Source organism: Euprymna scolopes, chromosome 24, assembly GCF_053919585.1.
Source record: "Euprymna scolopes isolate OS-2025 chromosome 24, ASM5391958v1, whole genome shotgun sequence".
In the NCBI taxonomy this organism is placed as follows: Eukaryota; Metazoa; Mollusca; class Cephalopoda; order Sepiida; family Sepiolidae; genus Euprymna; species Euprymna scolopes.
This window is the reverse complement of record NC_136505.1, coordinates 59,007,359-59,019,807: the sequence shown is the minus strand read 5'-3', so window position 1 is coordinate 59,019,807 and position 12,449 is coordinate 59,007,359. Positions and strand designations below refer to the sequence as shown.

Below are 12,449 nucleotides of genomic sequence, written 5' to 3'. Positions count from 1 at the left end.
TACTTAACCTAGTGCGCTGACTTTTCAAAAAGTCGCCTAATCTTGTGTCTAACCTTCAGAGGAGGTTAATGAATACAGTATCATCGTTCCTGCCACGCACATCTTACCGTTCGTGGGAGGAGGGTAAATAACTAATACTAATATAATGAATTGGCCTTTGTAGTTACAGATGCTAATGATTAAGAAGATACTGTGCCCAGCACCAAAGCCAGGGAAGTGACGATGACCCCGTGGTTAACGATGCGGACTGACAACCTGACTGTGTTAGGTTCGAACCCAGTTCGTTCCAGAGAAACAATATCACTCCACGTGGTCCTTCTAGTAAGTACCCGATATCCTTCCAGAAAGAATTCTTAATAGAAAGATATTGAGGAAACGAATGCCACCAAAATCATCATTCTTAACAACAACAACAACAGTAACAAAAATAAAAAATTAGAAGCCATTGTTAAGGTAGTTTGTTCCCTGTTGATTATTATGTTGCTGTTCCCATGCAGTTTTAGGAAGATCCACCCTCCTAGGTTTTTACTCCATCCTTTTGAGAATGGGCTGGTTTATTGCTGATTCATTGCTGATTGCCCGGGCAATTATTTGTATGCCAGAGTGCTCTTCCTCTAAGATTCTATCTCTTCAAATCACGCTTTCCGATCCTTGTGTCACAGCATCCTGCCGTAGTGTAGGGGGGGGGAGAAATATCGTGTTGAATTGTTCAGCTGGGGAGGCGGGGCCAATTAATCTGGTTCAACAACATCCGGGTTTGTTACTAAATACGTAACGATTTGCAAACAGGTTAGAGAATGTCCGAGAAAGAAAACGTATTGGAAAATACGCATTGGCAAGATGCCAGTCCTGGCGGATTATCTTAATGTAATTATTGCCAAAAATCGCCCAATTACTCGACATTTCCATCTGACTAGTCAAAATCCTGTTCATAAACGCCGTTTCCGAATTTTTAACAGCGAGGATCATTGTTATGATCTCTAGTGATAAGTAATAAGCTTGTACATCTAAAGACAAGGATCGGTTTATGAACCCCAAAATCCATACTACAATTATCCGCAAAGACCCGTGGCGTAATGGATAAAGTACTTGGTGAAACTCAGTTGTAAGTGACAATCTTCAGGATGTTTACGTTTCAATCCTCAGAATACAATTGCGAATTACTTAGGACTTTAACTCGCTCAAGGCTAACAGAACGAGGGTATTCTATCCATGTGGAATAAATAACCCTTTTATTTAGTCCACAGGGGTAGCGTACCCTCTTTTCGTTCGAAATTCTGTGCAGATTCCCGAGTGTGACAGAAAGATTCCCGAGTTCGACAAGATACATCTGAAGAAGGTCGGAGATTATATCGGCCGAAACGTTGTAAAAATGACACCCAAGATGAGAACACTAGTCCGAAAATTCAAACAATACAAGCAATGATCATTTTATGTTAAACTTAAATAACAAACTGAGCTCCTTACTACAAATTGAACGGGTTTTCCTTTAAATAATGTTATATAATCTTAATATTTGAAATTTAATCGATATACGCATTCTAAAATTCCCCTTTTCCTCCAAAAAAGAGTAAGTAAATATTTTACAGTATGGGAGATCAAGTCCTCTGAATATATCAACTTCAAGAGATAATTTTACATTTAAACTCATACTAGCTGGCAGCCCGGCGTTGCCTGGTCGTACAATACGCTTAAACATGATATTTTAATTTATGCAGATTGCGTATGTATTATTATAGAATAAATACTCGATTGATTAATATATATTATGGGGGAATAATTTGCCCAGTGGATTAATTCGCAAAAAAAAAAAAATTAAAATAATAAAAAAAAATAATAATGATGATAATGTCATTTATCAAATTCCGTCTATGTTTGTTTACAATAGCTGATGTTTGGGCTTGACGGTAAATGCCATGGAAAAGTCACTTCTGATTAGTGGTTAGTTTTAAAAACAAACAAAGAAATGATTTGCGGCGATTTTAAATGGCACCTCTTCTTTTATCGTAAATTGAACTCATTAATAAGAAAAAAATTAAAATAAAACGGTAAGGTACACCCGGGCTTAAACAGGGGACCATTCGATCTGTAGTGAAAGTCTCTCCTACTAAGCTATATCTCCTGGTTATAGTAATTCTTTTTTTTTCTTCTTCTTTTTTTTTTTTTTTTTTTTTAGAAGAAATGATTTGTGGAAATTTACTGTCTCTCTTGACCGGTGTACGTAAAACATTCCACAGTAAAAATTATTCTTTTTTTTATCTATAAGAGAGAAAAACAATTTTAATATGGAATTTTTTCGATTTTTCGATACTTATCGGACGAATTTCTGTACAAAACATATCTAAGAACACTGCCAGACATATAAATTAGCTTTGTGTGAAAATTGGAAAAGATAGGCTCAGCCGTTTCGGAACCCATGAAGAAAGGAACCCACATACTCACACACACATCAAGTGACTTTTAGATAATAGTAGAAGTATAACTAACGAAAATTTCGTTCAACATTGAACACGTCGGCTCTAACATACATGAAAATGGTTGGATATAGATACTCATAAAAAGATATACCGACGCATATTGATCATGATTATGAATTTAATTCGTTGAAAAATAGAAAACTTAATGAAAAGATTATGATATAAATGTATTACTATTAAGTAACATGTTTTATTTAACACCGATAATTATAGCAATAAAAATACGAGCATTAAATACGGATTTAAAACCATGTCATTTTTACACACACAAAAATAAATTAATTTATAGTGCTGCTCCTGGCATTGGATTGTGTATTTTGACATAAGTAACTTCTTTAAAAACAGCGCCAAAAATTAATATTAATGCCTTTAAATTGGTGAATGAAAAAGAACGGAGCCAAGAAAGAAAGGGTGCAACAATTAGAGTTGTTTGCTTTTTAGTGTTCATAAGAATAACTTCGCGATTCAAACGCTAACAATTTGCAGAAATCGAAAACGAAGTAATGAATAGAATAATTTTTTAGAATTAAGAAACATTTTTCAAAAAAAAAAATTTTTTAAGATATAAACTGTTCACAAATATTAATAAAGGGCAGCTAACTCTGGAAAGATTTACAAACTCGTAAATACATACAACAAATTAATCAACAACAAAGTCATTGAATTTTATTTAAAAAAAAAAAAACGAACAAATAGAATCAGATATACAAAGAAAAACAAAAAATTTGGAGATACGGATTGATCATTTGTATTATTTGGATTCTTCGGACTACTGTTCTCATCTTGAGTAATTTTCACAACGTTTCAGTCGATGTAACCTCCGACCTTCTTTAAGTGTATCTTACCAAAGTCGGGTATCTTTCTATCGGACTCCGGAATCTTTCTGTCGAGCTCGGGAATCTGCACAATGCTCTTTATTTAATCCACGGCATGTCCTCGCTTCATCAACTAGAAGTCTGCAAAGACCAGTGGCTTAGTGGATAAATTACTTGGTAAAATTTAATTTTAAAGTTACACTCTTCTGGAGGTTAAAGATTCAATCCTGAATTCGGGCAAGAGTCAAAATAAAATTGCGAATTATTTAGGATGACTACATACTTTCACTTTAAAGTATGCAGTCATCCTAAGTAATTCGCAATTTTATCAGTCAACTTAGCTAATACGCGCAGATTGTCATATAATAATAAGATCACTCTGGCTGACGCTAAAAAAAGCCTAGTTGTTCGGGTCCTTGCTAACGAAGCCAGACATGACTTTTGTTGCCAGTGTTCGAATCTCTCGACTGGTGTTTATCGTAACACATTGCACTGATGATTCCCGGAAGGATGAAACACTAGTGTCTGTAGGTATTTAATAATGCATATATATATATATATATATATATATATATATATATATATATATATATATATATATATATATAAATATATATTTTTTTTTTTTTTTACAGACATGTACAGGCTTTGCTATACTGGCATGGCAATGTTGCAATTTGCAGTTAACAACATCTAAGATCATACGAACACTTAAAGAAAAAGACTTTTGGTCTAATAAGATCTTAGTTATTAATAACTACAGGTCGCAGCATTTTTATACCAGTGTAGCAAAGTGTGTATAGGTTTCGATAAATAAATATAAATAGCTATATTTGTTATTGGACACTATTATATACACCGAGTAGATATATCTTTTAATTTTATCGTCCTAATATATTCTTAACCTGAATAACTTAAACTAGTATATATATATATATATATATATATATATATATATATATATATATATATATATATATATATATATATATATATATACGTTTGTAAACAGATACATGCTTGTAATGTATATATTCAATAAAGTTATTCAAAATTTCCGCAGTTAATTAAGTTCAATAAAAATGGATTTACATTTTCAGAGTCTATATAATCTTATTAAACATTCCAAAGTTACGGAATTATTTATTTCATTTGCGTCTTACACGTGTTTCATTGAATGGCATGAATATACCAAACAAATCACCAGAAACTTACCTGTGTTCTTCAGGAAAATATTCTTTTACTTCTCTCTCTCTCTCTCTCTCTCTCTCTCTCTCTCTCTCTCTCTCTCTCTCTCTCTCTCTTGGATGGAAAAGGATAAATAATGTTAAAATGAATTAGAAAATTTATGACATCATAAGAGAAAACTCACACAATTGCACTTAATGTAACAACGAGGATACTAAAAAGAGCTCTCGGTTGGTTTCAATAAAAATGCAGGGAAATGTTGGAAGCTGGTTTGGTTGCCCCATACCCAGCATTACAATGTTCAAAGGAAGAAAATTAATTTTAAAACACACACACGCACACACACACACACACACACACACAAAAAAAAAAAAAAAAAAACTTAAAGACCTTACAAGAAGTCTTACTTATTTTAGAAAATATTAAAAAATACACTTTAATTCGAATCCCACGATCAGACTAAATTTGTGCATGGCGCTATATTTGAATCAGTCTTCTGTTACCTTTTTAATAATATCATATATATATATATATATATATATATATATATATATAATGAACTCATTTTTCCCCTCTGATTTTGACCTTATTAGGATTGAAAATCAAGACATTTCATGCAAATGTAATACGCACAAACTGCAGCACATTATCTGAGGTGTGTTATAAGCCTATTACCTCTACACTTCCTCGATAATCGTAGATTCTTATATTTTTTCTGGTAAGAGTTAAATTCCTCCTACTCCCGGATACCACTTACACCGTTGCGGATTCCTTCACAAGGGACAGTACGAAGAAACACCGGTTTGGAATCGTAGTTGCTTAAAAAAATGGAATGCTATTTTTTTTATTCCGCTTTGTTTCGTTTTGTAGTTGACAATGAAAACTCGAAGGGAATTTCGCTTTATTTCGTTTTGTAGTTGCTTAAAAAAATGGAATGGACTGCGTGAAATGCACCATTGGATTTAAGCGAATCGAAGGTTTATTTATGCCATTTTTTCTTCTTTTGTTTTTTGTTTTTTTCGCTTTTCGCTGTGTTCTTTTGTTTTCGTTTTTCAGAACACGTCCATCATCTTTTTCCCTGATTTATGCTTTCTATTTTTCCGATTTCTTTTTTAAAGTTGTACGTTTGTTCGCTGTTTTTTTTTTTTTTTTTTTGCCGAAAATATACACAAATTTAACATCGTTTTTTTTATTTTTATTTTTATTTTTACTTTGCTATTAAAACAAGGTTACTTCTTCGCTTATTCTTTACTATAACTCACCCACCCTTACGCACACACCTCCAAACAACCGGGCAACGCCGGAATACCCCCGCTAGTTATATATATATATATATATATATATATATATATATATATATAATGAGAATAATTGAAAGAGTATTCCGACGAGATAGAGAGATAAAAAGAAGGAACAAACCAAGTAATTATTCACCCAGAAGTCTTACAATAAATACGAAACGTTGATGAACACATAACTTGGTTTTATCTCCCTCCAAGACACAAAACATGAAGAAGATCCATATCCATAAGTTCTTTATCCCATCCCCCATCTCCTCCCATTACAACCCCCCCCAAAGAATGATGCAAAATAGCCGAGAAGAGTAAAAGAGAATGGAAAGACCGAGGAGAGACCATGACCAAACCTCCGCTGGACAAATATGAAGAGAACTGGGACGTTGGGGAGGCTTAATGAAGGCCAATGCCCGCTGCTAGCGAGAAATCAATGGTAAGCGGCTGTTGCGATAATGCAAATTTATTTGAAAATGATATCAAGAGGTGGAGAGTACTGGAAAACTAGGGAGACTTGTTGTCACCCAGCTTCCAGGGAACATCACTTGTTGTTTTCAAGGAGAGATCCTTTATGGCCTGTGTGGAAGCTCCTTGTGAGCCAATAATAATAATAATAATAAGAAGAAGAAGAAGAAGAAGAAGAAGAAGAAGAAGAAGAAGAAGAAGAATGATGAGGTGGATAACAATAACTGCATCAATTAGCACTATACTAAATATAGTTGAGGAGGGTGGAAAAACAGAGAGAGAGAGAGAGAGAGAGAGAGAGAGAGATAAGTTTGAAGAATCATCAAGCTTGGAGAGGCTTATTGTCACCCGAATTCTAGCGAAAACCAAAGGTCATTGCCAGCGAAGATTCAATGGTAATCTCCTGTTGCGATGATGTATGAGTAGTTGCAAAAGTTACTAACCGGGGTGGAGAGTACTGGAAATCTGGAAAAAACTTGCTGTCACCCGGACTTCTAGGAACACCATTAGTTGTTGTTAGTGAGCAATCTCTGGTGATGACCTATGAGAGGAGTCCCAGTGAGTGGAATCACAATAATAACAATAAATAGAGAAACTTCGAAAAAAGAATAGGAGACATTGGAATCGGGGGGACAGATGAGAAAATACAACGATTAGCAATAATGAAAACAGCTGAAATCCTAAGGAAACCCCAGAATGTGGAAATCAACCGACATAAAATTGAACACTAACACTTGGGTTCTTCAATAGGAATAAAACAAAAACAGAAAAACTGCGACCACATAGAACCAAGACAACTGAAATCGCAAAATAATACCCCCCTCCCCCCGCAAAAAAAAAATGAAATGATGGTGTTTACATCGGATGGCACCATGCGGAAAAATTGCGCATGGTCCAGGGATACTGACAACGGAAAGAACTAGCCAAGTCTTCATTGGAAGAGTGCGAAGAGAACCGGGTCGTTTTGGAAATTTTATGTCACGCAAACTCCAAGAAATAACAATAGCCGATGCCAGCAACAAATCAATGGTACCTCTCTCTCTCTCTCTCTCTCTCTCTCTCTCTCTCTCTCTCTCTCTCTCTCTCTCTCTCTCTACATTTTAAAATAAAAAAAAATCAAGTATCATGGTTCAGTTGGGCTTTAAACAGAAATATGCAATTTGAACGCGCCTCTGTCATATCAAAGCACATACTGTTGATTTTATATGCCGGGTCTTCGGTTTGTGTGGTAATAAAACTTCTCAAACCCACTTGTGATGTTAGGCTGTGTAAGGTGTTATTTTTTGTCAAAATTACCTGTTCCTTCTTTCATCGGATTATTTCGATTATCAATTATCGATACTTATCAAAGACATTCCGATACAAAATCTATCTAAGAACACTGCCAGGCATATAAAGTACCTTCGTGTGAAATTTCATAAAAATCGACCCAGCCGTTTTCGATTCCATAATGGAAGAACTCACACACGCGCACACACACACACAGACAAAGTTCCTTATATATATATATATATATATATATATATATATATATATATATATATATATATATATATATATATATATAAATGGAAATGTATAAAAAGTAATACGAAAAGTATAAAAGCTTATAACTTTTCTTTATTCGTTTTCAATTGGTGACGTGCAGGAATACAAAATAATATTATGAAAAAAAATTTTTTTAACTTTTTATGCAGGTACATAATTTTCGACCGATCCTTCAGTCTTCATCGGTGTAGTATATATATGTTATAGAAATCGCTCGGGATAAGGCATGAAGCCACTTGATGTAAGGAGCTAATAAGAACGAAAGCTGATTATTGTAAAAGCAGGGAACAAAAAACTAAGGTAAGTAGAAGGAAAAAGGGAGCAGGAAGAGAGTTCCACAACCTTGCAATGCCTGGAAAAAAGCTACTGTAAAAAAGGAAGCTGTATTACAATAAGGTACTAAAACAACAAACTAATGGATACCTCTAAACCAACGAGTAAAACGAGCTGGAAGAGTGGAAGCAGGGAATAGCTAAGACAATTCTGAGGAACACACACACACACACACACACACACACACATATATATATATATATATATATATATATATATATATATATATATATATATATACACTAGCATGGGTGCCAGGCGTTGCCCGGGTGTTTGGAGGTGTATGCTGAGCAAAAAAAAAAAAAAGGGGTTAATTTTTTTTACTTTGACCCCTATTATGACCCCTTAACATTTATTGTTTTGGGCTCAAATCAAGTTATTAAGTTACATCCATGTCCAAGGTACCTATATCTACAATTTCAAGTGTTTAAACCCAAAATTGTCGGAGGAGTTTGGTAGAGTTGTAAAAAGTCAAATCGTTGAACTTTGGCCCCTTAATCGCCAAATGTCTGGCCGAAAACCGATCACATAGATTTTCTCAAACCTCAGTACCCTGTATATCAAATTTCGAATCTTTAGACTAAAAATTGACAGAGTTATTGCGTAGGGAAATGTACACACACAAACCGACACACAGATACACAGACAGGCAGATACACAGACACGTTTACTTTATATATATATATATATATATATATATATATATATATATATATATATATATATATAGAGAGAGAGAGAGAGAGAGAGAGAGAGAGAGAGAGAGAGAGAGAGAGAGAGAGAGAGGAGAATCTACAGTTTTTATAGGCTGGGCCTTTCTGTTTGTGTAGTGATAAAACTACCCAAATGCACTTGTGATGTTAGGTTATATAAAAGTGTTACCTTTGGTCAAAATCGTCCTTCCTTCTTTCATCGGAGTTTTTTCCATTATCGAATTTTCGATACTCATTGGATGTATTCCGATATAAAACCTACATAAGAATACCCCAAACGCGTCAAGCACCTTTGTGTAAAATTAGAAAAAAAAAATCGGCCTAGTCGTTTCCGAGGAACTCTCTCTCTCTCTCTCTCTCTCTCTCTCTCTCTCTCTCTCTCTCTCTCTCTCTCTCTCTCTCTCTCTCTCTCTCTCTCACACACACACACACAATTCTTAGCTAGCTAGCTTACTACACACACACACACACACACACACACACACATATATATATATATATATCTGTAACAAATACTCGCCTAGCTACAACAACTTATTCTTTCTCATTTTAATTTTCGTGGCGTCCAGTGTTTAACCCTCTTCGTTTTTCCCCTTCGTGAGAAATTCCACCCACTCCTTTTTGACCACCATTCCTTCTTTCTCCGTTTCTCGACACTCTTTCTATTCCTCTCTTTATCAACTGTTGCTCTCTATAACTCCTCCTCTTTCATATTATTCCCCCTCTCTGTATATAGATACCCCCCCTCTTGATTCCGTATATGACTAGAGCTTTCACTTTGGTAAAGTCCGTTGCAATTTCGTACCATCGAATAAGAGCAGCAATTGTTATTTCAACGCGATTATAAGCTTAACTTCGCGTTTCATTCGGTCCGACTTTTTCCGTAAGAATTAAAATAAAATATCGCCATTCCAAAGAGGTCGGATATCCACCAGCCTAAAGGTAAGAAAAAAAAAAAAAGAAAGAAGGAAATATTTCCTTCTTTTTTTTTTTTTTTTCCTTTTATGAATTATTCGATTTCACCATCTTCAGCGGTCAAGGTCGGTCAAGGCCAAATTGTTTCCTTTCTTTCTTTCTCTTTCTCTTTTCAATACATATTGACGGTTTAAGGCTTGGTTTAAAAACACATTTTAGTTTTTTTCATTTTTTTTTTTTTTTTCAATAATAAGAAGCTTTTTTTCTTAATTAATTTACTATATATTCAATTTAATATTCTAATTGTTTGTCTTATTTTATTTTTTCTGTAGCGTGATTTAATATGTTCAATTTTGCAAGCAATTCCGGTTAGGGTGTTTAAAATGACCATCAAATTTTACCTTAAAATATTTTTTTCTTTTTTAATTTTTTATTACCTTATTTTTTTTTATTTATTTTTTTTCTTTTTTTTTTTCTTTTCAAAAGCTTCCGTGTATATTTAGATTGGCACTTATGGTAACACTTAAAAATAAAGAAAATTCAAAAAAGTTTGTACAATGTACATACCAATCACAGAGATAGATTAAATATTTAAAAAAAAAATCACGTAATTTGATCAAGTAATTATTATTATTATTATTATTATTATTATTATTATTATTATTATTATTATTATTATTATTATTCAAGAAAATCAAATGTTACTGTTAAGCAAGTCGTGTTTTTGCCGGCCATGGTGAAATCCGATGAAATAAAAAATGGGGGAGACAACTCAATTCGAAGTGCCGAAGTCAAAATCAGTTTAGTAGTAAAATCGTTAAAAATACAGTTTAGTAGTGAAATCGTTAAAAATCGTAAATTTTGATTTTCTTAGTTTGAAAAAAAAAAATACTTGTTTAACTTATGTAATTTTTTGGAATATGGCATCTTCGTTACGTCAGGAGTACATCATCATAAAGATTTTTTTGTTTGTTTAAAATACGTGCAATTCTGAATAAGCACCAAAGCCGCATCCTCTCTCTCTCTCTCTCTCTCTCTCTCTCTCTCTCTCTCTCTCTCTCTCTCTCTCTCTCTCTCTCTCTCTCTCTCTCTCTCTCTCTCTCTCTCTATTGTTTTACTATGGGATTTTAATTCCTGTTGGAGTTAATAAACACACCCGTTGGTTTTATTTTCTTAACAGCTGCGCCGGACAATGTTTATTTATTTATTTTTTTTTTTTCTTAGATAATAGTAACCAATAATTACGTTTATATTGATTATTTCATTTATTTATTTATTAGATAGAATAAAACTAATTGAAAATAATTAGATTCGGTTAAATCTAAGATCGATCACGGAGTCTCAAGCGTGCGTTTTTCTATTTTTGTAATAAATCGATCCAACCTGATTAGTCGGAATGCGTTTACTTTGATTATGTACGTCTGTTAGTAAACAATAAAACACCTCGGCCTTTCATTTGCACGACTCGCCTATTTATTACATATCTCAGCATAAAAATAAACAAAAAAATATTTCTATCCCGCATACCTTATAAAATACCGTTCAATTGTAGAATAGGGGCCCGTTAAAAAAAAAAAACTTGCATAATGTGATTTGGTTTTCGTCCACATTCGAAATAGAAGTGATTATTGCCTTATAATGGGGCGGGCGTGAATGGTATTTGTTTTCTATTATAATTAAAGTTGAGTGTTAGAAAAGAAAGTCTGTCGTGAAATAACATTGTATACTTTTTTTTTTTTTTTAATACAAACTTACCTAACTGCATTCGTAACATTGTCGATATTTTTCATTTGTGACAAAAGGTTTGTCAATAAACAGGCCGATGCAACCTCCTAGCATGTACTTCGTCGCGGGACTAAGTTTTTGGGGGGTTACGTCTCAATCTACTGAATATAATTAATTCAGAAACATCGATGCTTTCTTTTTCTTTTTCTTTTTTCTTTTTTTCTTTTTTTTAGTTTGTTTTGTTTTTGCTGTTGTTGTTGTTGTTGTTGTTTTGTTGTTGTTATTTTGTTTTGTTTTTTACATGATTGCGTGCCCATATTGACGTGCCTCTCTACGGGGAGAAAAGTTAAAGGCCGGTTTTTAATGTGGAGTGAAATCCAGCTCCTAAGAAAAGTAGTATTGATTAGGGGCAATGCGCTGGTCTCGGGGAGGGGGGGGGGAATCACCTCCTCTGATAGAAGATAGAATAAACGTGGCGCAATACGTTTAAACGATGGTATCTAATGATGACATACTGGCTATAACATTTATTTTTTGCAGTGTATATATATGCATGCATATATATGTTTGTATATATATGCATATACATGTGTATATAAATATGTATATATGCTTATATGTATTTGTGAGTATGTATATATATGATAATATGCATATTTGTGTATATACATGTATATATACATGTGCTTATATATACACATGTATATATTATAATATACATACATACATATATATGTGTGTGTATGTGTGTATGTGTGTGTGTCGTTCCAAAGGTAATGCATCCTATTCGTCACTGAAATCAATGACCCCATCTCCTAACTGTGTTGACATGAACTGCAGTGTAAGTGTTTAACAAACGCCGGTGAATGCTGATCGGTTCAAGTTTTTCTCCGTGAGGGACTTCAAGGACCCGTTCTCTGCTTCTGACGCACGGCCATGACAAGGCTTGCTTTCTCTAAGTCTCACACCGACAATATC

The 12,449-nt window shown here is 33.8% G+C and overlaps 2 protein-coding genes across 3 annotated transcripts in view; one reads left to right on the top strand and one right to left on the bottom strand.

Annotated features, from left to right (window-relative positions):
• The window catches only part of LOC145246732 (ankyrin and armadillo repeat-containing protein-like), a 272,479-nt gene extending 263,292 nt beyond the window's left edge, over nt 1-9,187 (bottom strand). Inside the window, exon 1 of the mRNA XM_080108489.1 lies at nt 9,001-9,187. The gene's annotated coding sequence lies outside the window, so the exon portion shown is untranslated. The remainder of the gene's footprint in view (nt 1-9,000) is intronic.
• Nucleotides 9,188-9,568: 381 nt separating this feature from the next.
• Nucleotides 9,569-12,449, top strand: part of LOC145246736 (sialin-like) — a 254,509-nt gene continuing 251,628 nt past the window's right edge. The window contains exon 1 of one of the 2 annotated variants that reach the window (XR_013863157.1): nt 9,569-9,773. The gene's annotated coding sequence lies outside the window, so the exon portion shown is untranslated. The remainder of the gene's footprint in view (nt 9,774-12,449) is intronic. The other variant, XM_080108493.1, reaches the window with a different exon arrangement.